At 35.5% G+C, this 16,176-nt stretch overlaps 1 protein-coding gene across 1 annotated transcript in view; it reads left to right on the plus strand.

Moving 5' to 3' along the window:
- The window catches only part of EYS (eyes shut homolog), an 828,128-nt gene that overhangs the window by 168,805 nt on the left and 643,147 nt on the right, over positions 1-16,176 (plus strand). The gene's annotated exons all lie outside the window — the stretch shown is intronic.

A 16,176-nucleotide genomic window follows, 5' to 3' on the forward strand; every position in this document is an offset into this window, starting at 1 on the left:
AGTTCAGTTATAGAAACCGAAAACGCAGTAGGGGATGAATTCTTGCAATTTAACACATTCTGCAGAAGAAAACTAGCACAGTACATCAGATGAAGTAGAAGTAGTTTCCCTCTGATACAAAATGTCTCTGGCAGGAGTGTGACACAAATAGAGGCAGAGCCTATAAACAAAGGCAAAAAGAATAAAGAAACAACAACTGCTGACAGTTTTGGAAGAAGATATGTCTAGTGATTTATTGAGTAAATCACTACACTGTATTTCTCAGTATTCACTGTATAAAACCATAGCTCTCCCTGGTGAAAATTTATTCCATTCATGGTTTATGTGTTTGTGTACTTGATATTGCAAATCCATGCAGAAATTAATAGCAAGAAAGAAATTAATTAAAAACATGTTTCAGCTGAGAAGGTTTTATGGTGGTAAAAGTATTCTTGTACAAATAGGCTTCTTATTGTCCTATTAAGCAGATAAATGTTTCACCAAATATTCTTGTTCCTATCAGAAAGACTAAGCCATAGGTTTCTGAGCCAAGTCACTGCTTAGCATTTCAGTTGCTTTAATGTCCACAGGCATTTATTAATTTGACAGTCAAGTTGGGGACATGCACAGGAAGGATATAGTTTTGATAGATGAGTTCTGAAAATGAACATCAAAAAAACCTGGCGTCTTCCGTTGCTGCTTAATAAAAAAAAAAAGGAGCAATAGTTCGTTTGCTTTTCTGTAACAGCACTGTTTACTAGAACGATCATACAGGAAGAAGGGTGCAAAATTTTGATTCCCTACTCATTTTACATCTCCCACCACTGAGAACAATGCCAAGCCTTCCTTACTGGACTAACATCTGACTTGGGCAAGATGTATAAACCTTTTCTGTAGTAACCAGGCTACCAGACAGTGAGGGTTTCAGGGTTCTCAGCTGTGAGAAAAAGCATGCAAGAGAGTTTGTGCTCCTCAGCAGGCTAACACTGACATATTCCCACTGGGAATATAAACTTGTCTTTAGCCCTTGTTACTAGGAATGTTTCTGTGCTCTGCTTGAAACAGTTCTGAGCTAGAACAGGTATAGTCAAAACACTATGTTAGCTGCCAGCCACAAGCCTGTACTTTCCATTTTCCTTTCTCAAATACTGCATTTGTTGCTGCTCATTCCCAGAATGAAGCTGAGTACAGGGAACTCAGAGTGCACCTTGTTTTACAGGGCTTGCTGCTGCAACAGTCAAGCTTAAACAGCTTGAGTAGAGAAGAGACATGATGCTGTATCTCCACCTTGTCTCATGAGTGTGTCATTACAGAACTGTATAATGCATACATATATATTTCACTTTAAAAGAGGGGGTGACTTCAGGATTTACGCATTTTGGTATGCACATTCCAGTTCTACATATACACCTTTAAATCTGAAGAGAAATTGCTTTCCTGTTTCCTACTGACTTGTTTTCATAGCTTGTTGGCTGGTGCTCTGTTAGCTACAGGCTGTCTGATTCCCACTTACAGGGAGAGATACAGCTTTGAGCAATGGATTTCATTGTGTCACTGAGGCAGGTCAGATACCCAATAACTAGTCCTAGTAAAACTCAGCAGTAGCATAATTTTATGGTTGTACCTCTAAACAACAACAAAAAAAGACTTCAGATAATCATTGAACTTCATCTTTTGAAGAAAATGGAATGCAGAGATAAATTACATTCCGTCCACACGTGCCTGCTTACTCATGTGGAAGTTATAACCTGTGGCTACTGAAAGCTCCAATAAAAATAATGAATACTGTAATTAGAAAACTATGCTTAGTGTAAAGTACACATATTTATCACCATAAAGAAGAGGAACATAATTTGAAGATAATTCTATGAGTAAGGGTGAGGGGGAGGGAAGGGCGGGAGGCAGATAAGAAGTTACACTGATTTGGTTTCAACCAATGTTAATTTATTGGAATTACAGCCTTTTTACACCATTTAATCCCAGATTTTACAGTAAAGGCCACCAGAAAAAGACACTGAAGATACAGGGATTGTAAGTCAGATGGACTTTATTGTTATATTTCATAGATATATAAATAAAACTTTTGGCCTTTTAAGTATTGACATTACTAATACAGGATTATGAATCTATCAGTCATCTTAAATCATAAAATTCATGTTTTTGTTATAAACTATATATAATGCAAGTGAGAAAATCAAGAGACGGGTTTATAAACATGAATTTATGGGTCTGCTCACTACAGTCTCTTCCTCAAACTTCATGTGGTCTTTTTTTGTAAATGAGTTTCTTAGCTGTCGTTCTGGTATATTGATTTGTGCAAAATATACCTTAGGGCTCTATGGCACTCTTCCTCACCAAAAATAACAACACAGTGGGAGTTAAAAACTGCAGCAAATTGACATTAAGGATAGCAAAAATGTGTCACTAGAATGACAAATTTAGTTTGATTTGACTTCTTGTATTGTCTGTATAGGAAATTATGCATCTAATTATCTTTCAAAATGGCTTGTATTATACCATGCAGTATTCAATGTAGCTTGAAATTATGTCCTTACCACTGCATCTTAGGTGGATGATTTGGTAGCTGATGTTGCTTAGAGCTAGTGTCTGTGTTTGGTAATTTTTATTCCACACTTCTGCATCTACAAATGTTCATATTACATGATATATAATTTCACAGGGAATTTTTTGAAGAAAAAAGAGCACCTTTCTCTGATAATTTTTAATTTTTCATATATATTAAAAAATAAAAGATTGCACCTGCATGACTCCATATGCATGAATAGCAGATAGATGTATTTTGCTCTGTTCCTTGGCTTGTACTTACCTCATACTTATCAGTGTATCAGCTAACACTGATGCATTTGCTGTTCTGAACCAAATGCATTGTAAAAGCAGTGGCATCAGCATTCATGCTCTCTTTCTCTCCTTCACTCTTTCTGGCTTTGTAAGGTATTTCTCTTCAATTTTTTGTGAGTTTACTGGTACTAAATTCTCAGACCATCAGAGTTCACATAAGTGAAGTGAACAGAAAAGAATTCAAAATGATAATCTGGTATTAAGAACCTCCATTCTTCATGCAAAAATGACTTGATAAAGCTATATTGTAAGTTCAAAATAACTTGTATCTTATGCATGTAATGGCTGACCTATTAGCAGAGGTGGTAATTTATAATGCCTATTAAAACTGGTATGTTTTTATTAACCTCTTACACTGAAGTACATTGTGGTAGATAGCATTTGGAATGCTCGTTGTAGGTGCAAGCTGATAAGAGGCTAACCTGAAAGTCTTGTAATATCTTTATGCAAGAGAAAAACCTTTAAACTTGGTCCTCAAGTAGCTCCACTTTGAGTATTTAGTTAGTGTGCAAACCAACCTTTTGCATTTATTACAAGTCCATTCCTTTATTACTTAAAAGTCATAGTATCACTGGAAGATAGGTGTCAAGTCTTGCCCATATAAGGAACCAGCTCAAGACTTAAAATCTGTAAGAAGCTAAATACAAGACTGATCCGAAACAGGAGCCCATCAGCCCCAAAATGTGGTTACAAAGAGAATGCATTAACCTGAGAAATAAAGTGAAGAATGCTTTTGTATCCTTGTGGTTAGACCACTCACACTAGTGATGTCCTCTTGCATATATGTCCTGCAAAGACGCAGATCTTGTCAAAAGTGTTGTTTCTCTAATGAATTTTTTAACCATTGGGCTAAGAAGTCATTAATTTTTGTCTCTATTTCCACATTTTCTTTGCTCGTTTTCTTTCTTTACTGTGGGAAAGAAAAAAGTGAAGGTTGCATCTCTTGCAAGGTATCTGATGACCTTGAGTCTAGGACACTTAGAGTAACAGAAAATGTCAATGCAAATAGTTTGGGGTTCTAAAGCAATCTGAATTAAAATTTCCCAAATCACTGGTTAGGATTCAAGTCATAAAGATATAAAGTAAAAGGAACACTGTTAGAGAACAGTGAGTGTGACCCCAGCACAGGCAGTGCTCCACAAATAGGGGCTGAACATGGTGGACAGAGGAAGGTGCTGATAGCAGGGGATGACCCAGAGACAATGAGCAGTGAACCAGGTCCAGGGTCAATAGACAAAGTCCAGCCAGGAGGAAATGGGTCCAGAGGCAATGCTAGAGACAAGGCTTCAAGGTGATTCTGAAGGGTCCAGCTACCTACAGCACAGAGCTGAAGTCTGTCCAGGAGACAGAGTGGAGACAGAGCAGAGACAGAGCTGAAGACTGAGTCTCCTACAGCATTGCTGCACCGCAATTGGGATAAAGTGAGTCTCCTGAACCCATGGTAAGGGGCCAGAGGAAGCAGCTGGGAGGCTGGGCAGGGCCACATGTTTGTTCCATCAGGGCCCTGACGTGTGACTGTCAGTCTCCTGTGTCTTCTCACTTAAAACCTTGAAAGAAGATGAGTAGAGGTATTGATTCTCAGTAAATAATTCCAGACTTTACTCCTGAAGGGGATGGAGACAGATAGCAAAAGTTGAAATGGCTTCAAGGCATGTTCATCTGGGGATATTTGTTATGAGCCAGTTCAAGTGGTTCCCCATTCAGCATGTGACTTTTGCCTTTTCACAGTACCAGCGTCACCCCGAATCCTGATGTGGGAACCTCAGTGTTTCACTTCAGAAGTTTAATGTCAAGGTCATCCATTGAACTGTATGATGGATGATTTTCCAAAATTCTGCAGTTCTCAAGGAAAGCATGGACATTTTGAAGATAAGCACAAACGGTTGCACTGAATCAAGGACAGAGCAAAGGCAGTCAACAACATTTTTCAGGACCTCTATTTCAGAGTTATCTTTAATTACAGTACAGCAACTTTTAAAAGTTGCAGATACAAGAATTAAATATTTTGATTTGTGAAGAAATTTACTAGTCTTTTGATTTGACTTTTAAACTTCCAATAAGCCAATGCAGCCTCCAGATACTAATTAAGCTCTTTTGCACTGAGGTATTGTGATTTGTCTGTTCAACAGGATTTCAGTATCTTGCAAATTTAAAATTGTGACCATTGTCCTCCCATAGCATTTACTTGGCTGTAAAGTACGTGAAGCATCTTTCTACTTTCAAATAAATATCGTAAAAAGAAAAAAACCCTCTAAGATTTCTATTCACGTAAACAAAACTGTTACTTTAGTCAATAAAGGTAAGTGTGCAATATTAGTGACAGCAGCAAACACTTCACTGGATTCTCCATAGTTTGCAATTAGTTTGTATTTCAAATACTGGAAAGGTTTTGTAAAGTTAAATATACAAAATGTACTTTAAAAATGCATTCATAACAACCTACAAAAATTAAATTTGTCTTTGTGTCAGTGTTCAGAGGTATTTGCTTTTTAATTAGAAAGCTGATGGCATATGGATTGTGGAAGAATAGATTTAAGAGATGAAACAACAGATCATCAAAGGTTTTTAATTAGCACTGAATCAAAATTAGGAATTTAGATGATTTTTTTTCATATTCTATGCCAAACATATTTGCTAGATGGATACTGTGTCTAACTCTGTTCCATGCCTACACAGTCAGAAAAGATATTTAATAAAATAAAAGGCTATTGTCAATAAATGTCATAATATTACTTACAAAAGGTCTTCTTGAGATGCAAAGCTATCAAGTTTTTATAAATGTCAAATGCTGTTTTCCACATAATCTCTCTCAGCAATGCTACTTTGTCTCTACTGCTCTCTCTGCTCAGTAGATTTTTTTTTTTTTTACTTCTTAATATGAACTCATTATGTGGTTGTCATTATTAATCTTGGTTACAAGCTACCTCCACAATTAGCCTTTTTTTTTTTGCCAGAATGGTTTATGTAGTAGAGAATTTTTTGAATATGAATTAAGACTTATTAATAACACCCCTTGGGATTTTTGCCTGTAAGGGTAATTTTTAGTAATAAAGCTCTTAATTTTGTTTGCTGGCATGATCTTACTGCATACACTAAGATCTAGACGTTTTAGAACAACATCAAATATCTCAGGCTAAAAGTGATATAATTATCATGATTATGCCAAACATCAGTAAATACCCAAAGGGCTATATCAACCTCTTACAGAAATGAGGGTTGCTCTTCCAAGATTTGTAAGGGACTGCATTATCTATCTCTAGACATTTTCATCTATTGTAGTGCCAAATCTATATGCTAGATTTTGTCTTGATATACAATTTCCTGGAAAGTACCTTAAGCCTCCAATCCTCTGTTCAATCATGCCAGGGAACTGAAACTGAGTACAATGGCCTCTATTATTTTGCTTGTTACTAATTTAAATGGAATTTGGCTTGCCTTTTTTTTGTTCCAGTGCAAGGGCTATGTTTTCAGAAGGATTTGAATCAAGCCATAACTCACACACAAAAATGTAACTATTCAAAGAATGGAACATTCTACTGTATGCCAAACAAACAGTGAAAAACGGGAAATTAACCTACCTTTTATCCCTTTTTCTGTTCATCTGATCATTAACCAAAAAAGCTTATTTTACTAAAAAGTGGATATCCAAAGTCAACAGCAAGCAAGTTTGATCTCCTAGGAATTATTCACTCTTTTCAATACACATGGTAATTGGAAGTAGTGAATGAATACACATCTGAAGTAATATGTGCTGACATTTGAACTTCCCTGTCACAACAGCCTTTTCCTCTATTCTTTCCTACACTGTCAAAACTAATTTAAAAGAAAGTTGACTTGATACAGATTGATGTATGTTTGTTTGTTTTATTGCAGATTAAATGTAGCTTTTTTCTTACACAGTTTAACAGTGTTGTCCTAGAAAGACAACAATAAGAATTGAAACAAAGAGAATTATGGAAGGACCTTGATCTCATGCCCTGGTGATCTCATAAACTGTAGAAGGGGTTGTTAGAGCTGGAGGGCTGAGCTTATCTGTAAGAAAACATACCCAGCTGAAAGTTTCTATGAAGGAAACATTGTAGACAATTTAAAGTATTTCTGATAACTGGTAGGCAGGATAATCCAAGGTGTAGAGACCTGTATGTTTACATTTCCAACACTGTAGCTTTATTTTATGAATTTTAATATATTTGAGAGTTGTTGCTTGATTGTTCTGTCAGAAGCTAAACAGTAGAGATATAAATTGTCTGGTTTGCCTCTATTTCAGGGCCTCAGGAGGAGCAGTTTTCTCCTTTCTGATTTTGTTGTTACATGTGTCTTTGGGGAATTCCCCAGTCTTTAAAAGCTTCAAATAGATCCTAATGGAAAGGATCAAAAATAGTCCATCACATTAAAAAACTCTGCATAGTCTAGTTTGAGTCAGAAGAGGGTATGTCTAAAATTTCGTATAGGGGTACACAATGATATAGTTATTGGAGTATGGTCCCCTATCAGTGACACTTCTAAATATAAAATTAGCAGAAATAAAGCATTTAGATATTAGGTACCTGAACAAAACCTGAAGTTCTGCTGTCTGCCAAATGTTCCTACTGTTTACCTGCACAAACCAGTTTTGACCCTCAGAAAAAGAGGAAAAAATGAAATCTGGCTTGAAAGAAAGAAAGGACAAGAAAAATACTTCATTGAAGTAAGCATTTCAAAATTTGTCAATTGAAAATATTTTGCTTTATATTTTCAGGAGAGCTTTCACCATATTTATAAAGTCTGTGAATTTTAACTCTGTATTTCTTTCACTATCTTGTATTTCTCCTTATTACTTGTATTCGTTTAATCTTAGAATTTTGGGAAGAAACATCAGCACATATTAGAAGCAGTGCCGGGAAAAAGAACCCCAACAAAAACCAAAAATACTCATTTGCTCTTGTCAGTGCTTCAAAGTTCTTCAGAATTAATAAGATTTCTTGTTTCCTATCTTCCCATGTGGATTCTTTCTTTAGGAAGTGAGAGTGTAATTTGTGGAATTACGGCCTAAACACTCTTGGAGTAGCAGCAATTCTAATAGCACAGTCTATCCTCTCATAGGCAGACATCTCTTTACCATGTATAATAAACAGATTAATTCATAGGTGCTTAAAAAGGCAATCGTGAAAAGCACTTAAGTAATTTAGAAGCCCAAGTCTTATATTGAGACAAATACATTTTAGAAACTTAACTTAGGATATCCTTTTATCTGTGATCCAATGCTGTTTTGTTTTTTGTAAAGAACTGTAACTCATTATAATTAAAAATGTGTGTCAGTCTGCTTCAAAACATCAATTTTACAGCAATAACTTCTTTCCCTTTATTTATTCTCTAAAATGAAAGAAGACAGGCTAAAACTATGTCATATTAAAACACGTAGTGCCAGTAGCTAATGATGAAGATGGATTTAGCATGGTTGAAGGAAGTTATTTATGTTGTGTTTACATAGCTATATTGTAATGAAGCTCTCCGGTCTACTAGAAATGTATCTATTAGCCTAGACAAGATAGATAAGCTAATGCCTGTTTAGTATGGACATTCTGTTTCCCTCACCCATGAGACACTGACAGGATAGCACACTGCTTATTTTAAAAAGTCTGATGGAAAATTGGAGTGGATAGTGCTGAATATCTAAAATGGATAGAACAGTTTATAGTGAGAGATGTAAGAGTGCAGTTTATCAGGAAGAAATAATGGAGGGTTGTGTCATTGCTCATAAGAAAACTTCCATGATGTAGAAACAGTCAGCAGTGGTCTCAAGAAAGTCCTCAAATGTATCTGTGCATTGTCTAGCTCTGTAACTGTAAATGAATCTTCCTAGAAAGACCAAGCGAACTGTGATGCCCTTTTGTCTACAGAAAGTCAAACCAGGTTGAAATTCCACCTGGCCTTAAACTCTACTTATAACATGCCTTACTCATTGATATCCTTGCAAATGTTGTAAGCAAACAATCATACTGTTCACTGCACTTATGTAGTTCTGTATGAGTAGTAAACAGAAGGAATTTTTCAGTGTTTCTAGGTGGACATTGAATGTTTGCCAAATAGAAAGTTACACTATTAGCAGGGGAAATTATTTTCATTCTTCTGCTCCTCCAACTGTTGGGGTAAAAAAGAAAATTAAAATTTGGAAAGGTACTTAGAGATTTTCCCTATTAAGCATACCATCTGACAGCTGTCATTGCATTTTATAAACATTTATTTGAAAAACTAATTGACATTTTTATTGAGGGAAATAAGTCTATAGTCTTAAAGTTTTAAGTATAAAATTTTTAAGGAAGCTATTATATGTTTAAAAGAGGATAATTGGAAGGTCTAACAAAATTATATGTGATTTTAGCAAGTTAAAAAGATTAAAAAAAAAAAAACAAACCCTAAGCTTAATATTTTGATTTCTAAGAACTGTTTTCTAACTGATATAAATTGCCTGTCTGAAGTGCAATGGTCTCCAGTAAGTTACCAAGACTCATTTGAAATAGAAAGAACACAGTTCTGCTGATACATGTGAAGAAGAGTTAATATTTCACGTCTGTGGTTTTCTGTTTGCGCGTGTTTACTTCTGCTTTTTACAATAGCATCTGTTAACTTGGCAAATAATAGAATAGCATAATTTTTAATGGATTTTAAAACAATTCTGGTAATTATTCTCTCTTTGGAGTGACAGTTGTGAATGATTATTCCTTTAATTATGTGTAGTTTGTAAATGTTGATGATGGTTGATTCTTATAAAAAATATTTATGTATTTGAGAGTTTCAATATCTGAAGGGTACTGATTGTAAAAAACATAACAGAAAGGTTTACTTTGAAAAGCTCTTCCGAATCTTGTGCAATAATTTTTTTTTAAATCTCTAAAAACAGAACATCCCTAACTTCTATGAGAAGCCTTTTCTCTGTCTTCCCCTTCTTAAAATGGCTGTTCCAAAGTGCTCATTTTAAGCTATTAAAATCAAATTGGTATTTTAAATGAAGGCCTGTCCTCTTTTTAGAAAAATAACTTTAATTGCTTCTTTATTTTTTTCTGCTCTTCCTTAATGGGCAAAATCTTAACAATTGCTTTTTAACTGTTGTGGCAATATGGGCTAATATTGCTACTGAGCTGCCACATTTTTTTCTAATTGAATACCTCAGTTTACTCATCTGTAAAATATCTATAATAAAGCACTTTCCTCCCTCATAGGGGTGTTGTAAGGTTTAATGAGATAATAATGTGCAGTACTCAAGATCTTCAGATAATAGATCACGTGTAAGTGCAAAGAATTAATTATTATTCTATCTGTCCCTCAGAGCATCCTTTAAATTCAAAATCTATCCACCTAAGTATGTTTAGATTATTTTTTACAAACTTTGGTTTGCTGTGAATTTTGTTCAGCAGTGTATTCTGGGTCTCGTGTATTTCTCACTTAGAGTTATTTAATTTTCTAGAGTTCATGCTTCCCAAATCCATGATCTATAAAGAAAACAAACAGCAAATTTCTCATTATAAATCTACCACATTTAGGTGCAGTAATCTGTTTAGGAGGTAGAAGAATTTCTCGTCAATAACAATTGAAAAAAAAATTCTTCCTACTTTAAAAGTGTAGCGATTGATTCAGAGAAAGGGTGTACGAGAACAAGCCTGCTTTAATAATTTGATATTCTACTACTATAACAAAAGTCCAGAACTATGTTCCTAAGCTTATATGTAGGCATCTCTTAACATTTTTTTTTAAAAGGTAGCCATCTTGAAATATTCAGGACTCTATATAGATAAATCAAATGAAATTACCTCTCTCAGTCAGTGCCAGGACACAAGCTGCAGACCAGTAAATATGATGTCTGTCCCCAAGAGGGATGCCCCAGCTGTGCCCTGTTACAGGAATGCAGGGGCTCATCCTCATCATCGCCTGAGCTGGGTGTTGCTGGTTTAACCTCAGAGAGTGGCTGCTGCCTCCCCTGCTCCAGCTGCAGCTTTGTGACTTTTCAACACACCACAGATTAGTTGTATCCACTCTGGTATAGTCACAGAGGACTATGTAGGTCTTAAAGAGCCAAACCTGGTTCAGTCTTACCAGTTTTACCTCAGCTGTCACTGGGAAGAAGAGTTCAAAGAAAAGAAATAAAATTAAATTAGTGGGAATCTGACTGCTAATATAAAGATTAGGACAGTTAATGGGTATTGGGTCTTGTGCCCCTTTTTCTCAATAAGTGTTTTTTAGGTGAAAAAGAGTGAACAGAAGGCATGATAATTAGAAAGTCACCTGGGTGTTAACAATGAAGTTCATCAGGATAACACCAAAATGTGTTGAATTTGAAGGCTTCTAAACGTTGTACAGTATGAAGGCACTGCTGGCTTTTCAGTTTATATTCCTAAATGTAGCTGAAAGGTGGCAGACTTCAGTGCTTTATACAGTTTACTTCTGGAAGAGGACTAGAATAGATTCAAGAATGTTCTGGAGAGGAAAGGAGCTCAGGAAGTGACAGCAGTTTTGTATTGAAGTGCTCAGAGTCAGTAGTGACTCACGTCCTAGTCTCAGGACATCCATAGATAGGCAGGGCAGCAGGAAAGGCATATTCACCACTTAGCTTGTAGGAAATCGATTATAAAAACATAGACAACAGTGTGGCTTAAACTGTATTTGATTTTTTTTTCTGAATTGCTTTTTATCTTATCCCTTCAAGGTTTTTTTCTAAATTGGTAGAATTTTGTTTTGAAAACAGTACCAAATATACCGCTATGAATAAATGAAATACCCACCTGAAAGTAAATATAAAGACATTGTAAAGGAAGACTTCGTTGTCAAAGTGTCTGTATAGTTTTTATACATTGTAGCTATTAAGAGTCCTATTCTTGTGCTTGATTGTTTCTTCTTCCTCTCCCCACACCCCTCCCCAGCCCTTGTCAACCAAAGTGTTAATAATACCGTGAGACAAATAGGGTACTGTTGTCAAATACAACTGAAGAATTGGTACTTAAGCTAATTCTGTCTATTAAAAAAAATTATTTGTTCCATTAAGAAGGTTGTATGCCTATTATCAATCCCCAACATCTAATTTCTGCTGAAGTTGCTTATGAAATATTTTTGTATTAAATCATATTCAAAGCAAGTAATACATGCAAAACTATTTCTGACTGTTATGGAGTTCACACCAGTGTTCAGCTATACATATTATTTATGAGCAGAGCTTGTAGAAGACAATACTATTCTTATGAATTTATGTATGTGCACTTTTCCTTCTCTTTGGTAGTCGTTTAAAGGTGGTTTATTTTGTAATTAAACAGTGAAAGTATATCCATAATTTTCATTATCTTTCATAACTTCAAAGCAAAACAAAAGACATCTTTTGAAGCAAAGAAAATTGCAGTAATATTATATTGGATAACCTTGAAGTTGTATCAAAAATTTAACTTACGGAGAGTGGTTCTGGTGACCGTGATGGGAAAACTCTGAAAATTTACAGAGTCTACAAGAACTCTATTGCTGTGGGGTTTAGTGCACTGCTCCATCCTTGGCAGCCTTCAGGGCCAGGTTGGACAGAGCCTTGAGTTACATGGTCTAGTAGTGTGAGACGTCCCTGCCTGTGTCAGGGGGGTTGGAACTGGATGATCTTATGGTCCTTTCCAACCTGAACCATTCTATGATTCTATGAATGAAAATCCAAATTACACTGTATAAGCAGTACCACATTTAGACACTTATTCACATATTCAGAGCACGAACAGGTCATGGTAATGAAGGCAGATAACCATCCTCCCCCTTTTCTCAGAATCCATAGTTTAAATGCATTTTAAAAATAAAGTTTTGAAGTGCCAATTAATATTATAGCAAGAATATTAGAAAGTCACCAGCCATTATCAAGTATATAAATGTCATAAAACACACACATATTTTTACGCATATTGTTCCATATATTTTGTACTAAAATGCTAAATTCCAAAACCTTTACAGTTCTTGTCTTTTTATTAAACTCTACTCAAGAATTTATTCTTTCTGTTTATTCCAGCTTTCCTAAATCTTTCTATCCACCAAAAAAAACAAGCCTCTCCACCTGCTTATATTTTTCACTCCAAGCACTTCAGAACAGTCTTATTAATTACACATATTTCCATGCATCCCATAATTATGCACTCCATCAGTAAAATGCCGCCTCTATTTTTAAGTATTGTACAGGGATGAGTGTCTTACAGATACTCTATATATCAGAGTGAGTAGGTCAAACAGGACTGTGACAAAGAGAAATGAGCATCACTCTAATGGAAGGTCCTTATTTTATACCTTATCCCTACTTACAGATAAAACTGAAAGGCTGTCAGATTAGCACCAGCACAAATCAACTGATATTCCATAAGGAGAGGACATTTCTCTATCCTTGTCATACCCTAACCACGTAGAACTAAAAAATTTTTTTATGAAGAAAACAAGTGCAAGTCAGGATGAGGAAATGCACTGTGGGTTTACACTTAATTCTTTTGTAGCTGTTTTTACCTATGAAGAAGGTTTCCTATTGTGTTGTCTTCATTCAGATCCAATGAATCTCAACTAAGCTCACTTTGTAACTGCACCCCACAAAGAAAGTTTCACTGGGCTATTAAAATGCCTGTTGTCCTAGAGCTTTCCTAAAGTGCACATGAAGTCCAAAAAGCAGCTGGAAGATACACAGGGAAACTAACTTTGAAACAAAGCTAGCTGCTGCTTCTCTAAGCTTCTGATCATGTTTACAATATAGTGTGAAGAGTAGACCTGAGAGGAAAATGAAATAGTTCATAGGTTCCAAATGGCCTTACTCTCATTCATTGTTGGATATATATTAGGAAAACCAGTCTTGGTTATGAAAGCCTCAGCCTTTTCTACAGACAGAGCTGTTTGAGGATGATCTCTGGGCTTGCTCTCTAGGCTTTCTCAATGTTTACACCTCTCTTGGCTTTCCATATGTACCATTTCACTTGCTGAAGCTTCTAATATTTCATCAATGCACCAAATAACAAGGCCATTCAAAGTAAAAGCATCAATTTCTAACTATGAAATTGGCATCAGCTACTTATTTCTCTAGGGTAACTTAATATTATTTTCTGAACCTGAAATGTGACTGTGATTAATCATTCTCTGGTAAGCTGTAAGAGCTTCAAAATGTGTACCTGTTTTTATCTCATGAAGAAATGTTTTTCAGACTAGTCTTAGAAAAACTACGAAATCTTGTTAAGAGAAACTTGCCTTTATGGATTTAGTAGTATCATAAGCTAAGTTGATACGTATTTGTCTGCTTTTACCACTGTACAAGAGATTTTTTTTTTGTTTGTTTGGACAGGGAGCATTTAAATGACTCTTCTTGTCAGTGATGCCATTTCTAAAATTTTCATAATAATTTTCCTTAATTTTTCTGCTTGTAATTTAGTTCTTCATTTTATAGTTTCAATGTTTGAAGGCAGTGATACTAAGATGTGATACTCATCTTTTGTGTGTTTGAAAGCAGTGATACTCAGATCTATGCTGCTTTATATGCTGTGATGTCCCCACAGGATAAACTTGGGAAAATTATGACTTACCCAGGTTCCAGTAATGAAAATGTAATTAATAATCTGCTCAAGGTTAAAAAAAAAAAAAAAAAAAAAAAAATCAGAGACTCAAGCTGTGTTTTTTACATCTGAATTAGTAAATGTTCAAGATACTAATTTATCTTTTCTTAGAATCTTAAACTGAGTTTTGAAGGGAAAAATACCATTTATTAACAGTATAGGTTAATTCCAAACACAATTTTCAGCATATTGTAGCAAGGAGTACTTCTCACTGTGTGATCTTTCAGAATGATGCACATTTCAAATTGGATTATTTTTTCTATAACTGCTTCACAGTAAGCCCAAGAGCAGTTCATAAGATGAGAACACTTGATGCAAAGCCAGAGAGTTGTGACTATAAAGTAAGGATTAATCATAGAATGATCATAGAATGGTTTGGGTTGGAAGGGACCTTAAAGGTCACCTAGTTCCATCCCCCCTGTGATGGGCAGGGATACCTTCTATTAGACCAAGTTGCTTCAAGCCCCATCCAACCTGTCCTTGAGCACTGCCAGGGATGGGGTAGCCACAGCTTCTCTGGGCAACCTGTGCCAGTGCCTCACTACCCTCACAGTAAGGAATTTCTTCCTAATGTATAACATAAATCTACCATCTTTCAGTTTAAAGCCATTCCCCCTTGTCCTATCACTACATGCCCTTGTAAAAGGTCTCCTTCCATCCTTCTTGGCTCACGTCTCAAGTTTACAAAGGTCTGTCTGGATGACATCCCTTCTCTTCAGCATGTCCACCATACCACACAGCTTGGTGTTGTCAGCAAACTTGCTGAGGGTGCACTTGATCCCACTGTCCCTGTTGCTGACAAAGACGTGAAATAGTGACAGTCCCAACACCAACCCCTGAGGAGCACTAGTTGTCACTGATCTCCACTTGGACATGCATGTGTGAGGGAGTATGCATATGGACAAATTTTACATCTATACTTGTGTATCCTTTGTATTTGTCACAAACAGAAAATTGGAAAATCAGAAAGTGGGTGTATTATTAGTTGCAGCACCACATCAGTAATGCCTTCATCTTTGGAGCCGTTGGTCCCCCTCAGGCTTTTGTGACGAAAGCTTTTTGTTTTCTTCCTCAGTTACATTAAAAACCTGCATGGAATTATTATTTTTTTATATATATTTTAATTCTATGTATTATTATCATCACTACACATTTTTGTAATTATTGCTATTTGGTGCATAATAGGACTAATACCCTCTTTATTGAAAAGGTAGAAGCTTAATTAAATGCTTGTTAGTTGGAAAGAAATTTTGAAGCTACGCAGTCTTTGTATTCTTCATACCATATGGAATCATAGAATCATAGAATATAACACTGTACATATAGCATATAATACTGTAGATTGTGGGTCTTGAACTAATTCAGCAGATACTTATTAATCAGTGCAGTTGGCGACAAAAAGTCTTGACATGCCTAGATGAAAATGCCTTATTGGTTGCCCGTGTAAATGACAATGAGCTATGACCAAACCTTTATCGTGATAAAGTATTCAGCATATCAAGAATAAGAAAGACATCTTTAAATTCTCTATTTTTCACAGTGTTTTTTAAAGTATTAATTGTTATGAAATGAAAGAGTAAGGATTCTGGTTTTATCAGTCTTGGAATTATTGGAGCAGAAAAACACAGGGTAAACAAGCTTTCATTTAGAAAAAACCTGCACAGATAATATCTCTAAGTGATTTAAGATAGGTTTTGCATGGTTTCTATTTACAGTATAGGCCTTAATTTTTAGACCTATCCAGAGGGTAAAAAAAAAATCATTT

The sequence above is a fragment of the Pezoporus flaviventris genome, unplaced genomic scaffold (assembly GCF_033815535.1).
Source record: "Pezoporus flaviventris isolate CSIRO_AGI_PZ_B2104156 unplaced genomic scaffold, CSIRO_AGI_Pfla_v1 ptg000031l, whole genome shotgun sequence".
Taxonomy (NCBI): Eukaryota; Metazoa; Chordata; class Aves; order Psittaciformes; family Psittacidae; genus Pezoporus; species Pezoporus flaviventris.